Source organism: Triturus cristatus, chromosome 9 (genome assembly GCF_964204655.1).
Source record: "Triturus cristatus chromosome 9, aTriCri1.1, whole genome shotgun sequence".
Classification (NCBI taxonomy): Eukaryota; Metazoa; Chordata; class Amphibia; order Caudata; family Salamandridae; genus Triturus; species Triturus cristatus.
The window spans coordinates 1,224,653,271-1,224,666,742 of NC_140592.1; the positions used below are offsets into that span (position 1 = coordinate 1,224,653,271).

Below are 13,472 nucleotides of genomic sequence, written 5' to 3' on the forward strand. Positions count from 1 at the left end.
AGCTGAGCCACCGCATTCTCATCTGGCAATTTTACCCTACGTTTTAAAACGGATGCACATTGCGCACTCCTCTCTCTGAGACTGCACACCCACATCTTGTGATGAGGGGGCATCGCAGGGTTTATGCCCGCCGGCACCTTTTTAGTACTGCTGAAGGACAAGCCTGCTAGTACTCCTGCCAGTTATACAGACCAACAACAGTATAGTGGTACAGACCAGCCAGCAATGGTAATTACACGTACCGCCTTCTGCCACTAATGCTGGGTACAGTCCTGCCAGTGCTGGTCGGCACAGACGGTGCTTCGTTTCACCTGTGCTCCGGTATACCCTGCCAGTCATGCAGACCTACTCCACGACCACCGTGCTAGGGTGCAGGCCTGTTCGGTGCTGGGGTATAGGCACGCCATGCGGTGGCGCAGGCCTGAACACTGCCAGTATGCCAGGAACGGAGGGGTGCCAGCATGACCTTCCGACATGCTTGGGTAAAGTCCTTCCACCCTGAATGTTGGATGCAGACGTGCTTTCTGCCAGTAATGCTGCAGTGCATCCTAGCCCCTTGCAGTAATTCCGGGTCATATCTCTGCTCCCCACCACCATGCTGACGTACAGCTAGGTGCCACTGCCGGAGATCACACCTGTACGCTCCCCAGGCGACACCTGTTTGGATGCAGCCTATTAACCCCTTTTGTTTATAAAACTCTGCCTGCTGGTAGGCTGCGCCGGGCTGCCGAGGCACATGTTTACCAAGCACATCTTGACACTGGCTGCAATCTGTGCTCCTCGGCAATTAACGTCCAGAGTGAGGTGGGGTGCAGTGACGTCATCCGAGAGCGACAGTACTTCTGCAGTTGGTCAAGTGCATGGATGGCTCCCATGCAGTTAATGAACGATCGAAAAAACTGACTGTAAAGTGTGGGCTTGGGTGCCCAGGCTTGGGTTCCTGTGCTCCCTGCGCCACTGGATTCAAGCCTGCCTGTCTCCACGTGAGAAGAAACATCGCGTTCAATAACATAAGCACAGCAATGGTGAGGACATTCTTATTATGGTTGTATTGTTGTGATCTTTTGAATGGGAGGCTGCCCTATATGTCTAATTCGCTGCACTGCACACTCGTATCTTATTATATTGGAATCATTCCAAGATGGGCCTTGTTACTTTACTTAGGGACTGGCAAGGAACGGGACCACCACGATTGCTCTCTTATCGTGCCCTCCATAAGCTGAGGCTCGGACGTGCTGTCGGAGGCGCTATGATGGTTTTAACTTCAGTGTAAAAGTAAGTCTGACAGACTTTATTATGCGGCTATTTGGTATTCGATGCTTACAGATCTCTTGATTAATTTGTAGAGTTGCTCAAACCCACATTATCAGCGAACTGAGCATGTATTAGATAAATAGTACTCTTTTATATGAAGGGTTTTGTTGCTACATTTGCTGCAAAATTAAGTGGGAACGCAAAAACAACATGCATGACCACAAAACGAGCGTATGTTATTCACAGTACTTGTGTTTTTCGTGATTTTTTTTTAGGGTGCAAAATGCATCCTCTTGTCTGAAATGGACACATACACACATTTTAGCGCTGTATGCTGGGTTTGTCTTTGTCTCTTAATTTCCTGTAACGCGTGGGCAGACACACTCAAATCACCATTATATCTCTTACTATTACAAGGGCACTACATGTTCCACCCTCCCTTCTATAGTATAATACCTGACCCTTGCAGCTTCTTTACTCTCTTGTGGCCTGTACAAGCCCATCCTGGCTTGATTGGCGGTTCTCACTCCCCGTCCACTAGTGGCATGTGAAGCATCAGTAGATGTTGTAGCACTCCTAATAATGTGCTGCATGGCCAAAAACTTACAAGGTCCCAAAGGCGAGACCTATTGGCTGTGCCAATGCTTGTTTTATTTTTTGCAAAGGATTTTATTCGCCCTGCTGGTTTTTAGGTCTCGCTGGCGTTGCAGCGCGAAGCGCTGCCGCCAACGAGAACTATTGTTGCCCAGATGCCTCTCAAGGGAGACAGACCGGGGCACGCGCAGCGATCGGGCGCTTGCGCAGACGCACACGCATACACACAGACACACGCAGACACACGCGCACACACCCCGCTGCTGCCGACCCCCCCCTCACCGCATCCGTGGCTGCCTAACGCGCGCGCGCACACACTCCTCGTTTCTTACTTTTGTCTGTTAGCTCTTCGCATGCTAGGATTTGTGATGGTAATAGAAAATACAAGTCCCACAATGCAATACTTAAGTAAAATTAGGTACTGGCTGAATGTCACAGATGACATGTTACACTGCCTTTATTTGTTGTGAGAATATCTGGTGAATTGATTAGCAAGCGTCACTCTTTCTACACCCTTCCTCTGGATTAACACACCTACCCCGTTCCTGCCTCCGGTCATGTTTATACAATTAAATAATATTATCGCAGTTTGTGCTTCCCGCCACCCCAGGTACAGGCTGTGAAACGACGTTGTTACGCAGTAAGTGGCTGACAGCTCATACCCTGAGGGTGCTAGCCTTCCTGTTTCCTCTGGATCTGCTGGGGTGGAAAAATAAATTCTCGCGCCACCCCCCCGGAAAAAGACATTCTCTGTATAAATGCACGCACTGTCTCTCAATAACTATTGCGGATTAGGTCGGCAGTACAGGAAAATGCCCCGTGCTACGTACTGATGATTAGATTGCTACTCAAGAGTGCTGCTATTAAAGTTTGCCAGGTTGCAGGATGCTCCGCTGAAATGTGATGGGCCATTCGAGGATTGAGAGGCCATCTGCAGAGCCTGCTGCGCACACACCTGAGAGATTCTTCTGATGGGGCCAGGCATTACTCAGGTTTACGAGGATTCTCGTCAGCTCATACACCTTGAGAGATTCAGGTTAGACGACATGCAGTGCTCGGCTGAAGTCCCTATATCTCCTCTTTCCGGTCTGTATATGTTTACAATGTATGTTTGTGTGTAATTTGCTGCCATTTTGTCGGGCCTGAAGATGTGATTAATGCAACTTCCTGGCTCACTCTTAGTTCAAATTAGACCTGAAATTTCAAGAGGAAATCGGCGTGATCTTGTTTGGATGAAGGCGAGTGGCGCAACAGACTGCTCCTAATGAGATTTAACTTATTTTAATGGACGACTCTGCCCAAAAAATCTGGCTTGTGAGCATTTCAAATACTTATTGGAGCAGAAATGTATATTTTTTTACATTAGGGTCCTCTCTCAGCCTTTCAGTATCGGTTACTGTGATCACCCCTTTCACACTGCATACAAAGGTTTATAAAGTGGCAGTGTGTAACAGCTTTGATATGGGTGCTTCATGATAATTTTAAAGATTATTAAATTTTACTTAGCTAATGCTAATTTACACAAATTTGTTAATGGAAATGCCTGGAGGCTATAACATTTATTTCCACTGGTTGGGGAAGAGCACCATTCCTGGAGGTACTACAATACCTGGTTGAAGCATAGAATGGAAACGTTTGATGTGATCCTTATCAGCTGTTTTCCCGATTTTAATTTATAATGTGTACCGCAGCTCTGTGTGCAAGGATGTGGTCTTTTTGAACCATACTGCTTACGTTTTGTGCGATAATGTGCTGCATCGCTAAATACTTAAAAGGTCCCAAAGGCGAGACCGATTGCATTGCAAATGCTTGTTCTAGAAGTATTCTTTATTTGAAGATCTTTCTTAATCTTCTGGTAATGCCCAGTGCTGTCTATGTACTAGTCTTGCACTCTCCTGGGAGGGCACGCACGCCCTTACTCTCCCGTGAAGCATGCTGGGACCTTTCTTCTCCGGGTAAGACCGGGTGAAGCTGGTCTCCCTTGTGAAACCTGTTTCCTGTGTTCTCCGAGAAGTCGTGTTGACGTCAAGGTTCACACTGGTAACAGTACGGATGCCTCGAATCGGGCCAGGCCATTTTGGTTAAAAAATAAAAATAAAAAAAGACTTGAAAACTAGCTTCCAGGTTCTCCGCAAGGGAATTAAATGCATGCATCCGGGGTCTGTCAAACTCTACTTCTGACCTCTTTTGTTTCAACAAAGCCTTTAACTGAAAGTGCTTTCAAATTGCGCCATTCTGCAGAATAAACTTTAGAAACTTCTTCCTAATCTCCCAGCGGAGAAAGTGTTTAGGCGAAGTAAACTTTGAGTAATATATGGCAGCAGTTTACATTTTATCCTATTTGGCATTCATCTAAATCCATAAGACTTCTCATGCATGTTAATCTTCGCACACCCGGATGATCTCGCTAATCCCAGCCCTGTGTAGTTCACTCGTAGGGGAGATACAAATTTCACCTCTGTGTGTATTCCACTTCCACCACTTACGATCCCATTTTGCCAGGCATCCTCTGTTTTTATACATGTCTTTCTCGGCTAACATACATCTATCCATATCTCTCTCCCATACACCCATGGCTGGGATTTCTCTTACTCCCCACTTTTTGGCTATATTTCCCTTGACGAGAATCATTCCCAGGGTAACCCAAGTTATTCTGTGCTGGAACGATCGGTGGCGGCCCATATATTGAGCAAGCCCAGTCGAGGAGTGGGGCTAATCGTGTGTGGAAAAAAGACTTGCATCATTGAAGTTATAGCGTCCCAGTACGGTCTTAAAGGGGATTCTCAGAGAGGGAAATTGATTGTGCCCTCCTGAGTACAGAGCTGGAGACACCCGGAATCATCTCTTTTCCCCATTTTAGTCGGTGTACCACATGAGAGATACGTTCTATGTAAGATTTTGAGCTGATGAGCCTGTTTCAGTGGGATGGCTACCTCACTTGGGGAGGCCAGTGCCTCCTGCCAGTGCCCATCTTCTAAACCATCCATGTCCCTCTGCCAAAGGTATCCGAGTCGCAAGAGTGGGTCCGGTAGGTTATTGCCCGGTTTTTGATATATCTTGGCGATTGCCTTGCGGCTTATAGGAGCCGATCTTCCAATGGTGACGCTTCAGGTATGGCCACATCTCTCAAGATGGCAGTCGGCGGAGCATGGCGTATTTGTAAGTATAGTATCTAAACACTTCAGAGCTTGCCATTTTATATTCTGTCTGTAGCAGTGAGAACGGGATTATCCCTCCTCTAGTCCGGAGATCCGCTACTGTCGAGATGCCTATGGCATCCCGCCTATCGAACCCTGGGCAGTCGCTTAATCTGCCTAGCCAGTGGCCATTCTTGTTGCCCCAGTAAACAAGCGGGTATTGAATCTGCACACAAGTAATTTGAGGAACGAATCCTCCTTCACATCACAGCAACCTGCAGGAAATGCTTGACACATTCAAAGTTATAGAGAATCTTTGAGATCTAGAACAAGAATACAGTAAATACTCAAAAAAGAAAATGCTTAGCAAAGAACATTACCAGGACAACAACACAAACACTGCAAAGTCTCAAACAAAACTCGGAAATTGTTATCAAGGACGCAGACAAGGGTGGTAATGTAGTAATTGTACACACTGACTCCATAATGGAAGCTCAAACCACTTCCACCTCTTGCTACCAAAAATCCCACCAAAGAAATACATCTGGAACTAAGGAAAAAGCTAGACGAATGGTACAACAAAGGTCTGTTAACATTTGAGGAGAAGATCTATATGTTCATCGAACGCCCTGCAATGGCTGCCTTCTGTTTTTTTCTGAGAATTCACATAAAGGTTTTCTGCAGCCAGAATGGCCCATCGTTGCAGGAATAGACTGTATCTGCTCACTGCTGAGTGAATATGCTGATGGCAAACTACAGCCACGCTTGAAAACCTGCCCTTTGTATGTCAAGGACACGAAGGACATCCTCGGCAAACTTTTAAAAACTGGACTGGCAGGATGACAACATCCCAGTTACCAGAAGCCTGTACACCTCCATACAACATGAGCACGCAAGGTTGAGAAATTCTGTTTATTGGACGACAAATTCCAAGAATTCGCATCCCATAAAATTTATTAGGGCAGATACATTAGCCACATCTTTTTTTATTTGGAAGGGTAAACAGGAAAGCCTTAAAACATACCTTATACTCCTAAACAACAATGAATGGAACATTAAAACCACCTCAGAATTTTCAAATGAAGAAATAAACTTCCTGGCTCTCACCATCGACATCCAGAACAACCAAATCCAGATGGCGCTTCATAGAACCACTGCAGCGGACTCCATGTTACAGGCCAGCGACTGCTACTAATCATCAATGGACCGTACCTTGGTGGTTCATGTAATACCGTGCCCCTGCTCTGAGGGCTATACAGGGAGTGCCACTAGACCATTGAAAACAAGAATTCAAGAACACTACTGTAATATACACCACACTGAGCCGGGACCACCATTAACGGAACGTTTTCTTAAATTTCATGAACACAACCGGCCATTCACATTTTCTGGTTTGGAACATGTGACACAACTAACTCGAGGTGGCGACAGAGAATTGAGACTACAACAAGGAGAAAGCAAATATACTGCAACTGGACACAGTCCGTAATGGACTCCAGGATGGAGAAATGCTCTTCTGGATGAAGTAAACCACCTCGCAAACCTTCGCTTGCCTTTCTGCATCACCCCGGGACAAATCCCTAACCCTCCCATCTGCTCCAACACGAAAATCGAACCTGTACGGACATGGGGTCTCGAGCCCCGGCATTCCCAACCAGCAACCGAAGTCTACGAATTATATCTACCTCTGCATCCACCAATCCATGGAATTGATGTCTAAATTATAATGTTAAATTCCTGTCCCTTTTTCAGCTTTTGGTAGATCCGTGACCAATCTACACTTAAATGCCACCATATGTTCAACATTTGACAATACGGTGGGATTTGTTTGCAACTTGTTATTTATAGAAAAACATACATTATGGATACAATATGTGCAATGGTATGGGACTATCATACAATGACATAACTTGATATACATCGAATATACAATAATGTAAGAATGATAAAACAAACATTGTCTACTAGGCGTGCCAATGGTATGGGACTTTTTGTTGTTGCAGTAACTCCTGTATAAATTGGATTACGTACAATAATGTAAGAAAGATGCCGACCAAATATTTTCATTCTTTGTCGCGATTACCGTAACGTTTGCTGTCCAATTTTAGGTATAACAATATCCAATCTTATAATCTTTCACATGGCTAATAATTCTTATGAAGATTGTAAGACTGTTCAAACAATCGGTTAATGTATATATTGAATACACTATGTCTAGATTCACACCTCCAACAGGACCTCATTTTAATTTTTATACTTAATCTGTTACATATAAACATTATGTCCAATGGCACAAAAGTGGTTACTACTCTAGACAGCAGCAGTATATCTCTACCCTGACCTAACATGGCAGAAATATTCCCCCATCCACTAATGTTACACATATCCCCTTTAAACATGGCTGCCATGCAGTTTTTTCATCAGAGTAATCAGTATGGCCCTTCTCTAGGGGCTAATTTTGGACACACACTATTTCTTAGTCCTCTCCATAAGACACCAATTTTATAACCACCTTTAAAATTAAATGCTTTTCTTAATCTCTCTCAAACTGCCTTAACTTTTAAACATCCAACACCACTCCAACATGGCCACCGCCCATTATTTCATCTTGCTGATTTTACTTCCGGGGTTAATGCTGCCAGGCTCTGTGTGATGGGGCGGGTGATATTCCCGAGTCACAAGAGTCATCTTGGAACTGGTGGTCAACAGACGCTTCTTTACCCCCTTGTATCCCCTTACAGCAGCCGGATGCTCCCTACCAAAAGGACGAGTGGTTCTCGTATTCCCCGCAAGACTGGGCTCCGGAAAAGGAAGCAGGACGCGGTTCCTTTAACGCGGCTTTCCAGCAGGACGAAACCCCTCCCCTGAGCGACGTCACGTTTGTGGGGCATTCAAAGATAGGAGAATCCCGGAAGAGGACGGACGGCGTTTCCCTTGAGGAGAGAGGAGAACCGGAGTGGAGCAGAAAGGCGAAACCTGAGACCCGGAGGGAAGAAACGAACGACGCGTACAGAGGGAGAAGTACCGGAGAAACACCCGACGAGCCAGGAGGCCACTGACTCCTCGAGCCGCCCTGCCACGTTCCCAGGGGAGGAGCGTGGCTTGAACAGCTACGGGGCAGAGTAGCGGGTTGGGTGGGAAGAAGGAGCCACCCGTCCGTGTGAGAGCACTGTCCCACATCAGCGTGACTCTCTTGTAAATATTGTACAGTCTTCTACTCTCCCCTTTTCACCGAGCACTTGAGCACGTTTTCTTACGGAGTTTGTATAAACACCAGAGCACTCTGTTTCCCTCACTCCCGGCCCCTTCAAATGCAGCATAGGACGACCGTCCTAATCCTTGGTTTTCTCTCTTTCTTTTTCCTCTCTCGTGTGGTTCGTTGGTCTTGGGTCCTGGACACCGTCGATATCCTGAGGACACGACAAGCTTAAGTCCAGACGATTGAATACGAACTGGTTCACTCTGGAATCCCCAAGACTGAGCCAAACGGACTCTTCTAGCAACAGACTGACAAGTCGTCAAAAGAAAGTGTTGTCAAAAATAAAGCCCTCATTACAATACTCTAGCCTGGTTTCCGACTCTGTCACTGCTACCCCGCCACACTCTGAAATACAGGGTTGATTCAATTCTTGTAGATCTACAAGTTTTTGATGTCCACTACGAATAAAGACTACATTCTGATACCAATTGAACTATTAAGGTCGCGTTTACCGCTCCGGGTCTCCTATGCCATCCTAGCAGCAGTGCTCGGTCACTAATTACAATCCCAAATTGAACAACTTGACATTTCTCTCTCTATAGCCTGAACCCTGCATTATCTCTGCCTTTTAGGAAGGATCAATGTGTGCATGTTTCTTTGACGGTCCCATGCTTATCATTCCAGTGGCACCTAGCAAATTTGATGCACTTCACCCGACCCACTCACTCCCATGTCAAGTGCATATAGTTAATAAAGGTACTGTGTCCGCATGGCTGGTTCATGATATCTGGTATGTTCCTACACTTTTACCTAAATTGTGCTTTGCAAATTTGTTGTACTCCACACTGTCCCCACCACGGTCCTCTTACTCCTTTGTGTAGCGCATAAAATCAATAAACTTAATCCCAGGCACTTGTATTTGACACAGATTTTTTTGGGGACTGACATCCTGTAGTGCTCGGACATCGACCACCCACTTTTTATAAAGTGGACGGCCATTTATCTACAACCCATGGTCTCTTCCTGATCAAACCTTACAGAGCTGACCTCATTATTATCTTCGATAATCCTTTCCCAAATGAAGGGTAAATTGACACTTTTTAATATATTAGGTAAACCTTACTGCCTTCAACTCACTACAGGGGCCCAGTGCCCCCTGGACAGGTGTTTACTGTGTGCGCACATCTGCTCACATTAAAATCTTCCCTACAAAATAATTTTCACATTTTATGTACTTCACATTTCTTGAACACTAGTTTGCCCGTTTTTTAATTTTTTTAGGGCGACCATTTGAGACCTCTCGTATGTACTTTAGTATATACTTATATGTGTAGGTACTTTGTGGGCTCTGGAGATCAGCCCCTAGGACTTGTCTGCTTAGGGACTTTTTTTTCTGTTCAACTGCCTCTATTTAACTGTCTTGATAGAAAACGACCAGCAGAGGTCAGTAATATACCAGAATCACTTTCGCATTCTCTAGATTCCAGTCCATAGAAATTATCTTCCACGAGCTCCCGTAGACAATATTATTTTCAAATCTTGTATTTTCAGTTATATGACCACCACCAAAGGCCCTGATTTTATATTAAAAACAGAGCTCTGGACTATACCGTTTCCCGCTGAAAGGCAATTATTTCTCTCCATGTGTTCCCATACCTGGCGTGTCACGCGGTTTGGTGCTCACTTTCCCTCCATGTTAAAGAACCGTTTCAGCACTCAGGCTAATATGCTGCATAGCTAAATACATGTGAGGTCCCAAAGGCGAGATCGATTGCATTGCAAATGCTTGTTCCGGATAGTGACCAATAGTTCACGATTGCAGTGTCCTACTGTTTGCTGTGCTTTGACCATCCCAATCGATACGACTGAGGCCACACCATGGCATGTACCCAGATATAGAGCACGATTTACAACTTCAGGGGTAGAAATTAGATGCAAGGGTTTCTGCCACACTTGTCTTTGTTTTCCTATAGTTAAAGGTATAGAGATCTTTTCCATCCTTGGGAAATGCCAGGCCTATACACACCACTAGGGGGGAAACGCGTGCTGGCTGTGCTCCTCTGGTACAGGAAAAAAACTGGGGGGAAAACAGCAAGCATAAAGCAAATTCATCCACCAAATCTTCAGTCTAACAGTCTATTAATGTGTGTGTGTGTGAGATATTACTCACTTCATTTGGGCATTTCAGCCAAATAAAACAAGCATTGGCATAGCCAATAGGTCTTGCCTTTGGGACCTTATGTGTTTAGCCATGCAACAGTTGCATAACTAAATACTTCTAAGGTCCCAAAAGCGAGACCTATTGGCTATGCCAATGCTTGTTTCTGTTTATTACTGCTCTGTAGTAATGGTGGCACCCGTGCTTTAGCTTAAACATCTTAAGCTAAAGTCAGGTGCCGAGAGTGCTTCAAAAGTGAAGAATTGTCTATGCAATCTCAGCACCCGACTTTAGCCTAAGATGTTTCAGCTAAAGCACGGGTGCCGCCATTACTACATAGAAGTAATAAACAGAAAATAAAAGCAAGCGCCCACTTCGAGAAATGACTGCCGTGGCGGGGGGGAAATGCTACCGCCGTCCACAGCTTGCAGTGCATGTGCGCAAGAGGTGCGCGCGCGCAGCAGTAATCACGCCATATGGCGCCTCTGCTCAAGCGTGTGCCCGCGCACATACACTACAAGCTTTGGCCGGCGGTAGCATTTTTTGAAGCCCTTAAAGTCTCGCCAGACCAGTGCAAGCGCTGGGTCAGGCGAGATCTAAAAAATCCTATTCTAAGCATTCCCTTCCTTATTCTCGACTTGTAACACATTAATGCTGCCTGGGTAAAAGTTTCACCTCTGTAGTTCTAGTTTAACATGGCGTCACAGCGATCCTTAACTAAAAGGATGAAAAGCTAACCTTTGTGCGGGGTCGTAAACTGCAGCACCGCATGACGGGATATTTTTTTTTTTGTAACAGATGATCCATTTGAGCTAGAAATATATTTTGTGTTGGCAGCTACATATTATGTAGAAGATTGTTGATTATGTGGCAAGTGCAGTGAATCCATGATTATGTGGAAAAAGTTTCTGCCACAGAATCTTAGGACTCCAGTGACTTTGCCTGTGGATGAATGTGTGCGCACTCTGTCCCGAGCAAGGTAACCGGTGTCAACATGGTGTACTGCTAGTAAGGTCGAAGGCACACTGCTCTGCACCTGAAGGGGTATTTAAAGTATTGTCTGACAGTATGCCTGCTTCAGGCAACACCAGTCCTGCTCAACAGAATGCCGAGCTTCTAAAGGCGCATCCTGCACCGCGCCATGTGTGCTCCTGCTCATAATTTCAGGTAAAGACTAGGAATTGTATGGATTTGGGGATTCTTCTAGTCTTTACTTGAATTTTTCTTTTCTTGATTTTGTCTGAGGTTTTGGGATGGCTTCTTTTCTTCCAGACAGTATTTAGGTCATGTTAGTGCATGGTTCGTCCTTCTTTGATGTCCTTGGCACAGAAGCCCTGTCCTTGCAAGGAAGGACTGAGTGTAGTTCCCTGTTTCTCGTGTTCCCTCGTGAAAGCACAGTCCTGAATTCATCCCTTCCCTCCTGCAGAGCTCTGCCCCTCTAAGCCCACCTTAGGGCGATCGGCGCCCTGAACCCGGGATCATCAGGAGGTCACAATCCTAGGACTTTATGCTGGCCTCTGACCTCACGCGATGGGACCTGTAATAGATGTTCAGTGATTTTCACAAGGAGAACACCTGCACTGTAAAAGGTGACCTCCCGAAACCTTTGACCAGACTGTGCAAGGAAGGGCCAGGATGGCCGGATCCACAGCAGTTTGCAGGAGAAACACCGAGTATGTAAATCTGTTTTTTTTATATTTAGATGTCGCGCCTGGATACCCCCCGGGGTGATTAGCCGCGCTATACAAATGCTACTTGATTTGATTGTAGATATATTTAAAATCTGGCCTGGACGGGCCCTGCTTGGACCCACATTGGCCACCCCTGGTCCATGCTTGAGTTGATCAGTAGCTGTGACTGCTGCCCGTGGGCACACAACCGCAGACGGAGGGGCATATTATAAAGTCAGAGAACCGCACAGTTATTCTTAGTTTTAAGCCAACCTCCTCCTCACAGTGTGGTTCACAATCCTGGCTCGTTCTACGATTGACGTCGACGTATCCGCAATGTACTCCAATATTAGAATGTTAATTTTAAAAAAATGGAGTCCCAAGTACATTTATAGGTTTCAATACAATAAAAATGAAGTTTAACAGTTTTTCATCCAATATTCACACCTTCCCTCTCCCCCAACAAAGCGAGACTGATCATCATAGCACCATGTTCTCTCATGATTTTTTCAGGCAAATTCTGAAACCTGCTTTAATGAGCTAAAATCAGGGCTCTTTTTCTATAAATGTAGAAATTTTTTCTGGCCATGTAAGAAAAAAAGTGCCATGCTGAGTAAAACATACTTTTAACCGGAGCCACAATATCTCAGTCGATTCCCCCGTGTTCTACTGCAGCTTTGCCAGAGAATTATTGTGATCAACTAGAGCACTGACACATGTGGCACCCCTGGACGCCAGGTTTGGGGTGTTAATGCAGATATGGAATCGGCTGTTTAAAAAAGAAAAAACATGTGAGAGGGGGTATGGGTTTTAGTAGAATATTTTTTTAAAGGCATTAAAAAATACTTAATGGCAATAACCCATACCTAGGTCTATCATCTACTTGGGTTATCGATGATCTGTTGCTTATTACTTTTCAATTTTAAAAATTGACGTTTTGGTAGGTAGCAAGTATTTTTTAATCTCCAGTTTGCTGTAGATTTCTTTTAGAGGTGCATGTAGTTTTTTCCAACCATGGCTCAAATTTTAAAATAAATACATCTGTGCTCCACTGAGACCCTCCGAATGAGTTGCCGTTGAGTTGCTGTTTGGGAATTCACTTTTTATCTTTTTGTCTTTCCTACTTCCTATTGTTAGTAGCTGCATCTCCCTGCATGAATGTGCACTCTTTAAAACAATTTTATTGGGAGTAAAATATGAGGGAGTAGTAAAATATATTGAAAATGGATATTTATTGTTTACAAAAAATATTACCCTGTATATGTTGTGTAAGATTGTATTCACGGTTAATCAAAACAAATTTTAAAATAGGTAGCCATGTAAATCTGTACGAAAAATGGGGCCCTCGTTTTATAACAAATGGACATGTGTGAAATACCCAATTTTCACAGATAAGGACAGTTTTAAAATGTTTTATAAAACGAAGGAAAGTGTTCAGGGGCTCATTTCTTGTAGCTGAC

The 13,472-nt window shown here is 44.7% G+C and overlaps 1 protein-coding gene across 2 annotated transcripts in view; it reads left to right on the forward strand.

The window, feature by feature from the left end:
- Positions 1-13,472, forward strand: part of SUSD6 (sushi domain containing 6) — a 159,453-nt gene that overhangs the window by 63,065 nt on the left and 82,916 nt on the right. The gene's annotated exons all lie outside the window — the stretch shown is intronic.